At 42.6% G+C, this 16,001-nt stretch overlaps 1 long non-coding RNA gene across 1 annotated transcript; it reads left to right on the top strand.

The window, feature by feature from the left end:
• The first annotated feature begins 1,060 nt into the window (after positions 1-1,060).
• LOC139080955 (uncharacterized) lies at positions 1,061-10,129 on the top strand. The gene is made up of 2 exons (XR_011535848.1): positions 1,061-3,719; positions 7,722-10,129. It is a non-coding gene; the product is annotated as an uncharacterized lncRNA (long non-coding RNA).
• The last annotated feature ends 5,872 nt before the right edge of the window (positions 10,130-16,001 follow it).

The raw sequence follows: 16,001 nt of genomic DNA, 5'->3' as shown, positions 1-16,001 counted from the left end.
TTTTTAATGATGGCTGTTTTGAAGTCATCATCATTTAGGTTACATATTTCATTGTCTTTGGGGTTATTTTCTGTGTGTTTGTCATTTTCCTTCTGTTCTGGAGATTTAATATGTTTTTTCATATTGTTTGATGGTGTAGATTTGTGCCTCTGCATAGAGATAGAGTTTAGTTACTGCTTCCACTTGTTTCTACTGGTGTGGTGGGGGGACAGCTGTTTATACTGCACCAACCACGAACCCTATCAGCTGTTGCTAACTGGGCCTGGGCCCCTCCTCGCAGTCACAGTGATCCTGTGGGTTCCCTCTTCAGCTGTGGGGGCCATCACAAGGGGGCTTAATGCTGCTGGTGCCTACTGTTGCAGACCACCGTGATGTGCTCCCTCCTTAGGGTCTGCAGCAGTGTTATGGGCTTTCCCAGTGGCCAGGGGCAGGATCACTTATATTTGCAGCTCTGTCACTGTCGGCGCCCACAAAATCTCACTTGTCCACTATGGGTCACAGCAGAGCTATGGGCATCTTCTGCAGTCTGTGGTTAGCTCACCTAGCTATGCTACTTTTGTCCCAGGGTCTTCCAGCCTTGTGGTTGCCGGGTTGGTGCTCTCTACTAGTGCTGTGCAGAGGCTATCGCTGAGGGTGCTGTGAGACTGTACAGTTTCCCCCTGGGCCACAGAGCCAGGTCGCTGGAACTCCACCCAGCCCCAGTCCTCTCGCCTAGGATCTCGGGGAGCCCCTTGCTCTGTCTGGGGGATAGCTGGAGACCTTGAGTTCAGTGGCAGCTGGCTGGCTGCTGCCCTGCCTGGGATTCTCCTCTTCAGGACCCTCCCAGCATTGTGGATGCTGGGTGGGGCCTCTCCGCTAATGGCAGGTAGAGACTTTGCCTGCTGCCTGGACGGAACACTGGAGTTTCTCTGCCGGGCCGCGGAGCCAGCCGCTGGAGCTCCACCCAGCCCCAGTCCTCTCCCAGGAGATCTCTGGTAGTCCCGAGCCCCTCCCGGGCGAAAGCCCGGTCAGTGGAGCCGTCGGTGGCAGCCGGCGGGCCACCGCGCTGTTTGGGATTCTCTCCGGGAGCTTCCTAGCGTTGTGGATGCTGGGAGGGGCCTCTCCTCTAATGGCAGGTAGAGACTTTGCCTGCTGCCTGGATGGAACTCTAGAGTTTCCCCCCCGGGCTGCGAAGCCGGCCACTGGAGCTCCACCCAGCCCCAGTCCTCTCCCAGGAGATCTCCGGCAGTCCTGAGGCCCTCCCGGGTGAAAGCCCGGTCAGTGGAGCTGGTGGCGGCAGCTGGCAGGCCGCCGCACCATTTGGGATTCTCTCCAGGACCCTCCCGGTGTTGTGGATGCTAGGCGGGGCCTCTCCTCTAATGGCTACGGGTTTTCCCCGCCACCTCAGGTGTGTAACTCTGGAGCTTCCCTCTGGGCTTAGGTGTAATTGCGGGGGGCTTAGGTAGGGCTCTGGTCACCTGTTTCCACCATCGCTCCTCTGGTGTGCGCTCCCTCCTGCCCTTGGTGTGTGGCAATGTTCTGGGGGCGTCCGCTGGAAGAAAGCAACTTGCAGGTACTAGGCTGTTCGTGGGTCCGGGTAGAAGAGTTTTCACCTATCTCCACCTCCTCCTGGAGGGAAGTCCGTCCGCCTTCCGATGTATAGCAGCGTGGGTCTCTCAGGTGTCCTGAGATGCTATATGGATATCCTTTGTTAAGCGATGAATGTCCAATTAGTTGTAGATTCGAAGGGGGAGACACAAAGAAGACTACTCTCGCCGCCATCTTGGTAACTCTGTCCAATAAAATATTTCTCAGTTCAATTTTTTAAAAAGATATTTATTTGGTGTTGCTGTGTGCCAGGTATTGTTCTAAGCACCAGAATACAAATGTGAATAAGATGCAGGTATGTCCCTAAGCAGAACAGATTTAAAAAACCCCAAAAACTAATACTGTGTGAGGAATGCAGTAATAGAAGCGTTAAGACACAGGGAGCTCAGAAGAGATTACTCTTGAGTAGGGTTTGAGGAGCAATCATGGAGGGCTGCCTGGGGAGGTGACCTCTGAGGTGTGATTTGAAAAACAACTAGGACTTCATTAGTTGGACAAAGCAGAGGAAGGACTTCAAGAGGGGGAGCTGTTCTCCTTGAAAAAGGTCACTTAAAATTGTAACTACAAATCAAGAAGTTTTTATCAGAAATCAATCATTATTATGCTTTGAATCTGTACCTATTCTTGTGCTGCCTCAGGCACTTGCGACCTCCACTCCAGCTTCTACTCTATATTCTCCAAGACAGACAAAAACGTCTTCCTGGACTTAGTCATTCTTTCCATTATGCTATTTTATTTAAGATGCATTCAGGTGTAATTTAGTGATATTTTTATGATTAAATGTTATAATTATAATGTCTTTTCATAGCCATTCGCCTTTAACAGTATGAATATTGTGTAATAGAAAAATAATTCTGAAATATAGAGTAATTCTTCACTCATAACAACAGGAATGGGTGACATATACAGGCTTGGTTTCAAGAATAAATTTCTTTCTTTTCAAACTGCAATTTACTCCCAGGAATGTAATTCTTATTTAATGAACCTGAAAATGAAATGGTATTTTCACCCCATCACACAGTAGAGAATGCAATTTACATATACTGTTCTACTTCCCCTGACGCCATCAGCTGTGTGGTTACAGAAGGGATCAACTTAATAGAAATTAAGCATGGCTCGTCTGCTCTTGTACCCACTTAGTAATGCAGGACTTTTCTTTCCTGTTAATGTCTCACCCAGTTTTTCCTGGGAGTTCTTGATGGCATCTCACATGCGTCCACCAACAGTTCTGCCCAGAACATGTGACGTCTGCCATGATCTTCAGCCTCAGTTCATCCTTGCTGGGATCTGCTCCCGGCCTTTCCCCATGGCACATCACCACAACGGAATCTGTGTCATAGCCAGGGGTGTTCGCTCTGGAGTCCCAAGTGAACCAGAGGCAGACTTAGAAATGATGCAAATCACCATTCCCAATCTGTCCACCCTTTGCCATCTAAGCCTCAACATATGCTGCTTGTCCCACAGCATCTGATCAGAGATTTGCTGTTGAGGAAATTGTCTACATCTATGGAGAAAGAAAAAAGTGGGTTCCTACTTGCCTTCATATAAAAAAGTGGATTGCAGATGGATTCAATGTTGAAACTGATGTGGATCAAGGCTGCCCCAGGGAGAGAAGCCCAGGGTGTTCTGGCCTGCATGCTGATCTATATCACCCTCCAGGAAGCATAGGACATCCTGACCTGATTCATATCTAAAGCTATACAACCACATGGTAACCAGACCCCACCTGCACTCATACCATTTTAACAACTTTTTTACATGATCTTTCTTTTGTCTAGTAAAAAATAACTCACATACTTATAATATAAATTTATATTATAAATTTAGCTCTACCTTCAACACACTGCAGCTCTTCACTGCCCACGGGTCCTGTCCTCATGCTTACAGCTTTTCACTGCCCATGGGTCCTGTCCTCATGCTTACAGCTTTTCACTGCCCATGGGTCCTGTCCTCATGCTTACAGCTTTTCACTGCCCATGGGTCCTGTCCTCATGCTATTCTCTGAATAAAAGAGCATTACTACCAAACCTTGAGAATCCAAGAAATCTTTCTTTCAACTGCCAAGCCCACATCATTTCTTCTGGTGGCCCATATGGGGATCTTGCTTCACCAGCTTGTGAGCTGAAGTTCTGGTAAGTGCCCTTTTCTTCCTTGTGCCTTCTTCTTTCTCAAGGATGGATCTAAATTCACTTCTCCATCGGGAACCTTCTCAGACAGCTGTATGAATCCACATTTGCTGCCCATGGCTACTCTACGGGGCAAACCATGGCATTCAGCCCGAAGAGAATCAGTACCTTAAGCCTGAGGGTGACGAAGCATGAATTAATCCACTCCTTCCTAATCCTGTCTCTAATATATAAATTTTACATGGGCACGGGTCGACCCCTTAAGTCATTAGGAGAGTCACCAATCACTAAGACTCCCATGGCAGGTTTCTCTTCTTAAGGCTGGATTGGCATCCCTTCCTATGGCTCCTGACCACACTCTGAACTGCGAGAAAGTCCCAATCAGGACTCCAGTTCAAGGAAAGTACCAAACTCTAACCATTGGTTGGGTATGGGAACCCCTTCTTGGGAGAATGGCTCCAGGACACAATTGGGTAGAACGTCCCTGAGACCGGCGGAAAATTCTTCACTGTTTTTCTCTTTTATCTCTGGGACCATTCACCAGGCACCTATTACTGCCAGGCATAATAGGGAAGATATACAAGAGATGCAATGCCAGGTGACACCCCCATCACCCCTTGCTATAGGAACCCCAAAGGCAGAACAACGGGTAGGATTATGCCCTAGGTTCAGGGGGAAGTTTCAAGGTAATAGACCCTTTTCTTTCATCTCTCTTAAAGTTACAATGGCCATTTTGGGCTCCTTTTGAGCTTTGCAATCGAGAAACAGAGAAATCTTTAAAGAAGAGTCACCCCTTTAAAGGCTCCACCCCTGGGGGCCCCCACACTGGTTTCCAGGTCTGATCACCCCAGCAACCCCAAGTGGGGTGCCCTCTCTTGGAGGTTAACCTGTTGAGTGCTTTAGGTGCCTACTGAAATGGTTATGAGGATAGGAGACCTGTGATTTATTCTGTGAACTGTCCTGTCGGGGTTGTGTGCCTGGTACGGGACCTGTTGTGTGACCTTTATCCTGATAACGCTTGGGAAGAGGTCTGAGCACAAGGCCTGATTTACTCTTTTCCGTTCTTTGTCTGTCTTATTTGTCACCTCCTCTGTTGTCACCAAGTCGAGGTTAAGTTCAGGCTTGACCTGAGCAGAACCTGGACCTTCTGTAAAATCGAAAACTTGGAAACTTTCTGCCAGGGACCTAACTCTCAACACCAGAATTGGGAGCCCCAGCCTCCAGCCAGTTCCATGCCTTTGCCTCTTGCTTCCCTGGCTCCCCTTGTGCTGGCTCAGGGATTAAGTGCCTGGGCTGAGTGAGACTTGACCAAATCTTATAACTACATTGATGCCTGTAGTCGGGCTCTGCACCTTTCTCCAGCTGCTGTCAGTTGGACATCAGCTTTACCACCATGGACAATACTTCAAGCATCCCCGGAGACCCCACCCCTTGGGTGCATTCTAATTGGAAACACTTTCAATTGGATGGGTTATGCCCCAGAAACTCCATCTTGGAGAAAAATTGAGGGGTTTCTCTCTGCCTTTATGATGTAGTTGGACAGGTAGATCAACCTATAATGTCACTTGAGTTACAACCCAATTTCTAAGAAATCAAGAGCAACTGTCCTTGGAAAATCCTTGTAAGACTAGAAATGCAGCTCTAGAGGCAGTTCAGATTCAACCCATTTCCCATACCTCAAAGAGCTTGAAAATCCTGTGGGGACTGTCTAGCCCATCACTAATTCCTAAGACTGAAGGGAAAAAAGGGGGAAAGGCCAAAAAACGGCCACAAGAGTACCCTCACCAAAAACTTAGCATCTTGAGTGTCTTCTCCACAAATATTAGCAAAGAGGCTCAAAACAAAATTTGGATTCATAACTGGTGAGCTTTCTATTACTGCACCTGATTCATGGCAGTAATTTTAAAACAATAGCTGTGGAGACTCTGTGTATGTGTGTCTATATGTACATTACATATGCATGATATTTTACCTCTGGATGGTATGGCCAAAATTAAGAGCTCTGTTTAATTGGTTTATAGTAAGCACTTACATAAATTCTAAATGTAATAGAAATTAACCCAATGTCTTTTAAAGTTAACATGATATAGATTAATCTTCGGTAAATGAAAGCTTAAGTTTGTTGGTTTGATTGAAATAGACATGTCCTTAGAGTTGTCAGTATTTGAATATGATGCAGGCATGCAGCCTGGGTTTAATAGTCAAATAAGCTCATGTTGTCTGTTACAAACTTGTCAGAAAAATAATAGCTTTAAATGATAGCTAATTTTGTCTAATGTCTCATGAGGTTTTCATGGGTAATCTGAACATAATTGTTGGAAACAAATGATTTCAATAGATGAAAATGGGTGAGAGTTTGTGGGTACAATAATTGTTTTATGGTCTGTATGCTTGAAAAAAGAACAGCTTCCTAATTGGTAACTTAAAACTTGAGGGTTTTGCCAAGTTGAGTAAATGATAAAAATCTGTTGAGTATCTGAGTCATTTTTGGATAGGATGGGACACTGAAACATTTTTGTTGAAAATGTCTAAGTTATTTACTTTTGGCTTCTTATTGCAGAGAGGCTAAAGGATGTTTGGGTCTATTAGTAAACAAGCTTTGTGTTTTATTACTATCAAGTAACATGTTTCTGGAAATTTTGAAAAGTGTTTAGAATGCTGATATAATAGTTCATAATTGCTTACCTTTTTAGTTTTTACTAGGGTCTGATAAGGGTTAAAAATTCTAATTAATACATGCAATTAAAGCTACTAAAAATTAGTAAGGAAAACAGCTCTGTACTCAAGGTTTGTAAAGTGTATGTTTTCAGTAAAGAAGGTATAAAGAATGGAAGTATTTTTGTTTGTTGGGTTAAGAAAGATAAATTCGTCTTAATGTACTAGAAGGGAACAATGAAAACATGGGACAAATTCTGAATGTAAAAAGAAAGTTGTAGAAGGTTGTGAAGGAGAAATTCTGAAGGGAGTTTTATGCCTGGTCAAGTTACCTATGATTAAAGTAAATCCAATTAAGTAAATGAGTTTTAACGTCAAAAATAAGCTGGTGCAAAAAATTAAAATTTGGTTTTCTCCCTCAAAAGAATATTCAAATCCTGAATGAAGGCTTTCTTTTGACCTGGTAGAAGGAAGAAAATTTCTCTGAGGATTTTCAGAGGGCCCCTAAGACTTCTCAAAGAAATTTGTTCTCTCTTCCTATAAGGAGGAACATACTAAACCAATTAGGCTTATTTGGTCTATTAAATTACATGGGAAGCATTGTCAAATAAGTGATGATAAACTTTCTTAGGTGGTATTATGTGGGTGAATGCTATTGATATAAATTTTTTTTTTTTAAGATTTTACTTTTTTTTCCCTTTTTCTCCCCAAAGTCCCCAGTACATAGTTGTGTATTTTTAGTTCTGGGTCCTTCTAGTTGTGGCATGTGGGATGCCGCCTCAGCATGGCCTGATGAAAGGTGCCATGTCCGTGCCCAGAATCCGAACCGGCAAAACCATGGGCCACCGAAGTGGAGCACGCAAACTTAACCACTCGGCCACGGGGCTGGCCCCTAAATGTTTTAAAATTATATAACATTCCTAAAATTCTGATCTGTCCTAGTTGTCTGCCATAATTCTAGTTATTATCTTGAAGTGTTGTATGTCACAGAAGTAGCCAAGTTTCTTTCTCAATTGCCCTTTTGAGTCTTTTGTCATTTGCAGATAGCTGCTGTTTTATTCTGATGCTTTTTACTTTTGCAAATATGTTTCATCTTCAGAGAAATTCATGGAAAGGATTCTGACACAGGATTCTAGGATACAGGTTTCTGATAAACTTTCAGATGGTAAAACTGAACTGGGTAAGAAATTACAGAATTCTAACAGAGAAACTGACCTCATAAAACTGCTAACAGAAGATTAAGATCAAGAACCAATTATGCAGGACTGTATGAACTGATGAGGATGATTATAATTTTTTACGACTTTTGTTTGAAATATTGTTGACTTTTGATGGTCTGTTTTGTTTTCTCAGATTTAAGGAAATCTTTTTCTCTTATGCTATTTGGTGAAATTATACCTTTGTGAGCAGAAATGAAACATTTATCTTTTCTCTCTACCTGATCCCTCCAGAATTTGGAAACTCTTTGTGAGTATTGTTTTCATGGGAGTATAGTTATTTGTATAAGTTCAATAAGAATCTGTTCTCCTTATAACAGAAAACATTTGGAAACATTGGTTACATTACTGAGGCTTTGAGTGGAATGTCATATTCGAAAGAAACAAACAGACTCAGATATGACAAGACATCTTTTGAGGAGTAAAGGTTGACTTCCTGGAATAAAGCCACTTGGATATATTGGCCTGGTACCTTGTCTACAGAGATTCCAGCAATCTTACCTGGTAAATAAGGAAGGTCACTTATCTGGCAGGTGCCTGGAACCTTGAAATATTTTGGGGGACCTCGAGAAGAGAGTAATCCACCCAAATGTGTAGGTATTGCAGGCAAAATCTGATGGCAAGTCCTCAGCTTGGCTTTTCTGGCCTCAAGAGGCCTTTAAAGTTCAATCTGAGATTCCTCATAAAAATTCCAGCAAAGCAGGTTTAAAAGAGTCTATATGATCAATTGCTATTCTTGCTGCAGTTATGAAAATGCTTGGACCAAGTGTTATCAAAACTACACTTATTTTACAAACCAGTTAATCTTAATTTGGCTATCTTTTGTAAAAAATGAGGGTGATTTTAGAAAAATTATTTTTCAGTAGAAGTTATAGTACATATTCATGGATATTAGATTCTAGCTCTTCTCTTCAAGATTCATCTATTACGAATCATAATGTCTCCTTGTGGCCATCCATCTCTGATACCTGGGAGCTCCCTGGCCACAATTAAACCTTTTCCTTCAACACTATTGCCCAAATACTAACTAGATTCGCCTTGTCACAGGTGGATTACAAACAACGAGTTCCTAAGATAAAGTTCCCAGCCTATTAATACACACAGGATGGACTATATCAAATTTGGGACGAATATATTTGCCTCACTCCTACTAGTGGTCAACTCAGTCAAAAGGCCACTCTATGTTGGGAACAAACCAATCACACTTGTGATATGTGGCCTAATAGCACCTGACCTATGGGACAAATTCCCTGTTTATGTGTTCTCATATCATAGCCTTAAAAATACTGATTGGTTTGGGACTGACTGGGATAGATGGCCCAGCATACGTTGGTTAGCCCCTAATGACAATCAGTGGTTATGTGGCTGCAACTTATGGCCTTGGCTGCCACCTGGATGGATTGGAAGATGCACCCTAGGCTTCGTCTGGATGCAAGGTAGAACTACATTTAATATATCTCCTCCTGCTAACCTACCCAACCTACAACAACGCTGGACCTGTTCCGTCTTCCACTGGTATGATCACCTTGCCTCAATTTTTCCTTCCCCAATTAGGAATTGAAAGTGTCATCTGGCACATGGAAGCCCTAAACAAATTTACCATGAAGGCATTACACGATACACAACATAGCCTTTTGCTGCTCAATTTAGAAGTATCCCAAATGTGTAAGGCAGTCCTCCAAAACCGAATGGCACTGGATGTCTTCACGGCAGCACAGGGGGGCACTTGTGCCATTATAAAAACCAAATGTTGTGTCAATATTCTTGACTATCATCAAAATATCTCTGGCCACCTCTCTGATATGAGTCACCAAATTAAATCCTTGTCTGACCCTACCCTATCCCTAAATTGGTTGGACTCCTGGTCAGGTCCAGGTCTCTGGACTACTATCAAAGCTTTATTCATTGGGTTAATCATATTGCTTGTACTTCTTATTATAATTTGTTGTATATCTCATTGTTTGTCTTCCACATGTCAACACAGTTTTGCCTCGTGGACCGCTTTTCATCAAATGACTCTCTCATCTCCAGAGGATCTGTATACCTGGTCAGCCTTGGACTCCATAAGCACAACCTTCCAGTCCACTGAACTTCCTGCCTGTACCTCTATGTCACCATTTAAGGACAGCTCTACTTCCTTGTATGGCTGGAAGTAGTTAAAGATTGACCATCATCATATCCCCAAAGGATTTCGAGGCCAAATGGGTTGAGGGGGGGATTTTATGACGTGGATCAAGGCTGCCCCAGGGAGAGAAGCCCAAGGCATCCTGGCCTACATGCTGATCTATATCATCCTCTGGGAAGCATAGGATGTCCTGACCTGATTCATATCTAAGGCTATACAACCACATGATAACCAGACTCCACCTGCACTGATACCATTTTAACAACTTTTTTACATGATCTTTCCTTTGTCTGGTAAAAAAATAACCCACATACCTATGCCTTATAAATTTAGCCCTACCCTCTGCACACTGTAGCTCTTCACTGCTCATGGGTCCTGTCCCCATGCTATTCTCTGAATAAAGGAGCACTACTACCACACCTTGAGAGTCCAAGAAATCTTTCTTTCAACTCCTTGGCTCGCCAATCCCGAATCAAAACTATACAGAGAAGGTAGAAGAACACATTTCTCATAAAGAATTGAGAGAGCCAGCCCTGATGGCCTAGCCGTTAAAGTTTGGCATGCTCTGCTTCAGTGGCCCAGTTTGGTTCCCAGGCAAGGAACCACACCATTAGTCTGTCAGTAGCTGTCCTGTGGTGGTGGCTTACATAGAAGAACTGGAAGGATGTAAACTAGAATATACAACTATGTACTAGGGCTTTGGGGAGGGAAAATAAAAAGAAGACTAGCTACAGATGTTAGCTCAGAGTGAATCTTTCCCAGCAAAAAAAAAAAAAAAAAAAAAAAAATTGAGGAAGGACTTTTAAGCAAAACCCTCAGGTAAGACATCATAAAGATTAAAGATGGATGGACTTTATCATTTCCATGCTAAGGCTTTGTGTTTTATAAAGGAAATTACAGGAAAAGATCACAAATGATGGACTATAAGATATTTGCAATGTCCCAAATCAATGAGGACCTTATATCTAAATACATAAGAAACATCTACAAATCAATATTGAAAAATAGAAAACTCAATTGAAAATTGGGCAAAAGACATAAGTTGGATAGTGTGCATTGTTGGTGGGATGCATGAATCAATGCCCTAGGGGTGTGTAGGCAGGTGCTGCCATCTTGGTCTGGTCAGGTTAAGTATACATATACCTGTCACCCAGCATGTATGTGTGCATTGTTGTTACATAGCGTGACATATGAGGGCATTTATCTCAGCTTGGTTTGTAGAAGGAAGTTGAAGGTTATCTAGGTGTCCATCACTAGGGAAATAGCTAAGTAAAGGTGGTTGATGTACACTGTGGAATATTATACACCAATTAGAAACCAGGAGCTAACAAAAGAGTACACATAGCAGCATGGGACAGATCTTTCAATAATAACAACATGAAAATTAAGATAAATATAATAGTTAAAATGACATCTATAGGACAGTACCAATTATATTAAGTCATGATACATGCAAACAAAATAACACTACATTTTTCTTTGAACTCTCCAGGAGATGAGTTATCCAGATGGTGAGCCTCCCAAACTGATCATTTGATTTCTTCCATTCTCTTTCCTTTCCCCTACTTCTCCCCTCCCCTTTCCTCTTTCATCTCTTTGTTTAATTTATCCAGGTTTTGTCCATAAGTGTCAGTATAAACCCACTACCAACATTTTTCTACACTGTAGTCATGCCATGAGGAGAAACAAAAACAACTTATTCTACAAGGGCTTAACATGAGCTTAGATACTTGAGAATGCTGCTGGGTCCTTGGGTTTGGGTTGGTGTTGGGGAATATATGATTTATTGCAGAGAGAGCAATTGATCTCTCTCTCCCTATAAAAATCAGCCAGCCTACATGGAAGGAAACCTCAGATACTCAGGAACCAACCACTGGAGAAAGAATATTCAGAGCAACCTAGCCTGTTGCTTGAATTGCTTTCCTTGTTCTTGCAATCACCATGGATCATTGGGCCTGCCTAGTGGAGAGGAATCAATATCTAGTACAGTTGAAGAATATCAAGATATTTCTCAAATTCCACACCTGGGCATATATCCTAGAGAAAAATCACAGCACATATGCACAAAGAGACAGGTACAAGAATGTTCATGGCAGCAGTGTTTTTAATAGCAAAAAAATGTGCACAACCTAAATGTCTATTAACAGCTGAATGTAAATTCTAATATGCAATAGACTACTGCAAAGCAATGAAGATAAATGAATGAAAGCTGTATCTATGAAAAGCTACAGATCTTGCAAAACTAATGTTGAATAACAAAGTGTAGAAGGATATGTACAGTACACCATCATTTACATAAAGTTTAAAAACATGCCAAATGATATTACACATTGTAAAGGACACGTAACTATGTGGTAAATATACCAAGAACTGCATGAGGCTGATACAAAAGCTGTCAGGCCTCTTATCTGAGGAGGAAGAGAGAAATGTGGGACCAGGGGAGTTTCCTCAAAGTTTTCCAACTGTCTGATGTTTCCTTCTTTAAGAGAAGGATCCAAAGCAACATGCAAGTTGCCAGGATATGACAGATCTGGGTGATAGATACACAGGAATTGACTGCAGAAAATTACAGAGAATAATGTTCGCTTTAAGTGTGTCATACAAAAATCAGAATGCAAATCAATAGGTGGTAAGTAGCAATATAAACAAAGTCACCCACACATCTAGTTGTGCTCACCTAGATCATGGCCAGGGCAGGGGTTGTACTCGTCACCCTCGACCTCCACATACTCCATTGCCCACCTTATAACCCAAACCATAAAAACGGCAAAGCAGGGCTCTGTAGTGCATCAAAAAGAGTTTTATGAAAACAATATAGCTCATATCTCTGAACAAATATGTGAGTGGTTTGCTCTCTTCAGTGAACACTAGATAATGGCCATAGAGAAAACCGAGAGGAAAAAACAAACAGAAGGAAAACAATCTAGAATTGAAGAAAGGCATGCGCTGCCAGATGGAAAAGATGCACTAAATTCTAGGCAGAATGAATGAAAGAAAATTCCAGACCTAGACACAACCTTGTGAAATTCAGACTGCAAGTAAACAGAAGAAATAGATCTTCTAGGTGTGTGTGGTGGGGACCCTCTAAAGCAACAAGACTGACAGTTAGCAAACTGATACAAAAAGAAGGTGGGGCAATAACATCCATGTTCTCAAGGAATGTAATTTTGAACCTAGAATCTCACATGTAGCCAGATAATCAGTTAAGCATAAGAGCAAAGTAAAGGTATTTTCAGACATACAAGATTCAAAAAGGTTACATTCCACATCAGCCTTATGGGAAAATTCCTCTAGGCGATATTGGATACAGGAAACTGTGCGGTCCATTCTAAGAAAACTGGGAAGGGAAGTGCTAAGATGATATTTACTCAGATAATAACAGATTGCTACTGGAAAAGGAAGTCAAAAGGCTCTGGCAGGGAGGGATGTCTCCAGGAAATTCCGATTCCATGGAACAGATAATACGATTGAGATGCCAGACCGTGTTTGGGAGAAGCACATGCGACAGATTAAAGATGGTTATAGATTCTTTGTCATTCCTCCAATTGAGAGGCGAAGCCTAGTTCTCTTCTCGAATTTGGTCTGTTTTGGTGGCTCAGTTGACCAACAGAAAATTGCTGAGTAACTTTCTAGACTATCCCATAAGAATTGCAGCTTCTGCCTGGTTTTCTTGGGATGCTTGCACTTGAGAGGCTCCATCTTGGAAGTCAGCCGCCTTGTAAGAAGTGCTGTTATCTTGAGAATGCTATGCTATAAGAAGCCCAAGCCTCGGAGAGAACTCACTTGTAAGACTCTGCTTGACAGCCTCAGCTGAGTTCCCAGCTGAGGCTAACTGCTAGCCAATGAGGAGTCATCTCAAAGCCCCGTTAAAAGGATTCCTGGACCCAACTGCAACATACGTATGTGTGGAGGCTTCCTCACACCACTAAGCAGTTCTCAGGCACCAGTAGGGTGTCCGAGAACTCGACTCAATTCTGACGCTATCCACCCAGAGATAGCATCAGATTCCGCAGGTAAAGGTCCCAGTTCCACAAGACGGCGCTCCACTTCAGACGCCAATCACAAGCCTAGGTTGTTACCTGTGCTTCTTACCAAGTGGCTACAAATTGGAGGTTCCAACGACCCCCCCAACTCAGGATGCCAATTGCAAGTCTAGGTTGTTACCTGTACTTCTGATTGACTAGCTGTAAGTCAGAGGTTTCCATGACTCCCTCCTTGGGTTCGACTAATTTGCTAGAACGGTTCACAGAACTCAAGAAAACCCACTCACTAGATTACCAATATATTATAAAGGATATTAAAGGATACGAACCAACAGCCAGATGAAGAGATACATAGGACAAGGTCCCGAATAAAGGAGCTTCTGTCCCTGTGGAGCTTGGGGCCCAGCACGGTGACATGTGGAAGCTTTCTGGTTCCCCAGCATGGAAGCTCTCCGAACCCCCTCCTTTTTGGGTTTTTATGGAGGCTTCATTATGTAGCCATGATTGATTAAATCATTGGCCACTGGTGATTGATTCAACCTCCAGCCCCTCTCCCCTCCCTGGAAGTCCACGCCTCTAATCATGATTGGTTCCCCAGGCAACCAGCCCCCATCTTTAGGCGCTTTGCAAAAGCCACTCATTAACATAAACCCAGCTGTGGGGAAAGGGCTTGTTATGAATAACAAAACACCCATTTCACCTTTATGGCTCTGCAGGGATTTCAGGAACTGAGGACAGGAGACCAAATATTGTAACAAAAGATGCTCCCATTGCTCTTATCACTTAGGAAATTCCAAAGGTCTTGGGAGCTGTGAGCCAGGAACTTTGGATGAAGACGAAATGTATCTGAGAAATATATTTTGGTCATCTGAATGGCCAAATATGTACATTTTTTTCAAATCACAATATTGCACCTGTCAAGCCTCAGATGACGCTGGCCTCATCACCACCTGATTGCAGCTGCCTGAGAGATCGCAACTGAGAACCACGCAGCTGAGCCAATTCCCAGACCCCAGAGAGATAATAATAAATTGTTCTCTAAGCGCCTACATTTTGGGGTGGTTTTTAATGCAGCAATAGATATTCAGAAGAGCACATTTCATTTTATCAGTAGGAAAAAACGTAATCCTTTAGAAACCCCAGGAACATTTTTAAAAACCAAAAACCTGGTAAGTAAATACAAAGGAATCTAAATGCGGCATGCTGTTGAGAAATCGATGCTATTTAAGGAAAGAGAATCTATTTTATTTGATTCTTTCAAATGACTTGGGAGCCATGCTGTAACCACAGGACCAGGAACAGAATTTGCCACCCCAAAATATGCCTCTTTGGCATAAGGGCTCTTTTGAGCTGATGACTATTAAAAAAACAGCAGACATAGGAAAAGCTCGGGAAACCTGGTAGAAGTTACCCATTTGTAAGGGACATTTACATGTATAAGAGAAATCTCCATTTGTAAGGGTGCCCCTTTTTCTGCGCCAGAAAGAGGAAGATGACTCTAAATCTCTAGAAACTTATCAATGGAGAAGGCAGATGACTTCAATCTGCATAACAACTTGACCTTTGTGTACTGTACTTTTCCTGGTCACCTCCCATCACTGACCTCATCTTAACAACGGGATGTTAACAGGGGCAGTGAGCCAGTCAGGAGCATGCGCAGAAGAGAAAACTTTGATCTGCCAATCGAAACTCGTCCTGCCAGTGCTTCAGCACACCAGCCTGCCCTCCCTGAGTCCTTAAACCTAGCCCCACACCCTGGATTGGGGAGACAGAGTTGAAGGCCTCTTCTTCTGTCTCCTAGCCAGTTGACCTGGCAATAAACTGCCTCCTCTCTCAAAGACTGATGTGCCATGGTAATGGCTTCTGCGCGCATTGGGTAGTGAGAGTTTGTTCGGTAACAATGACATTGGGTGCGTAGAAAAGGAATCATCTCAGCACAATAATAATCATAATGCAAATGCTGATTATTGGCTTGCAAATTGTAAATCCAACCTAAGTCAAAGCAAGAATGGCTTCATTTCAGTTAGAGAAATGAAAATGTTACCAACCTTGACAAGCAAAAGACAGTAAGATGAACTTGCCCTTTAAGAATGAGGGCTCAGCTTTGGTTAAAGGGACCCTATAAAGCAATCACATTGAACTTTTGTCAGGCTAACGTAGGGCAGAAAATTGCCTTGCTCTGGCATATTTATGAATATTCTGTCTACTACAGAACTTCTGGTTAATGCAATACAAGTTGTGTTCCATTTACTTTCTTTTGTCTTATGAGACTTCTTCCCTTGATGTTTCACGAGGTTGAAAGTCCAAT

The sequence above is a fragment of the Equus przewalskii genome, chromosome X (genome assembly GCF_037783145.1).
Source record: "Equus przewalskii isolate Varuska chromosome X, EquPr2, whole genome shotgun sequence".
In the NCBI taxonomy this organism is placed as follows: domain Eukaryota; kingdom Metazoa; phylum Chordata; class Mammalia; order Perissodactyla; family Equidae; genus Equus; species Equus przewalskii.
This window is presented reverse-complemented; position numbering and strand designations above follow the sequence as displayed.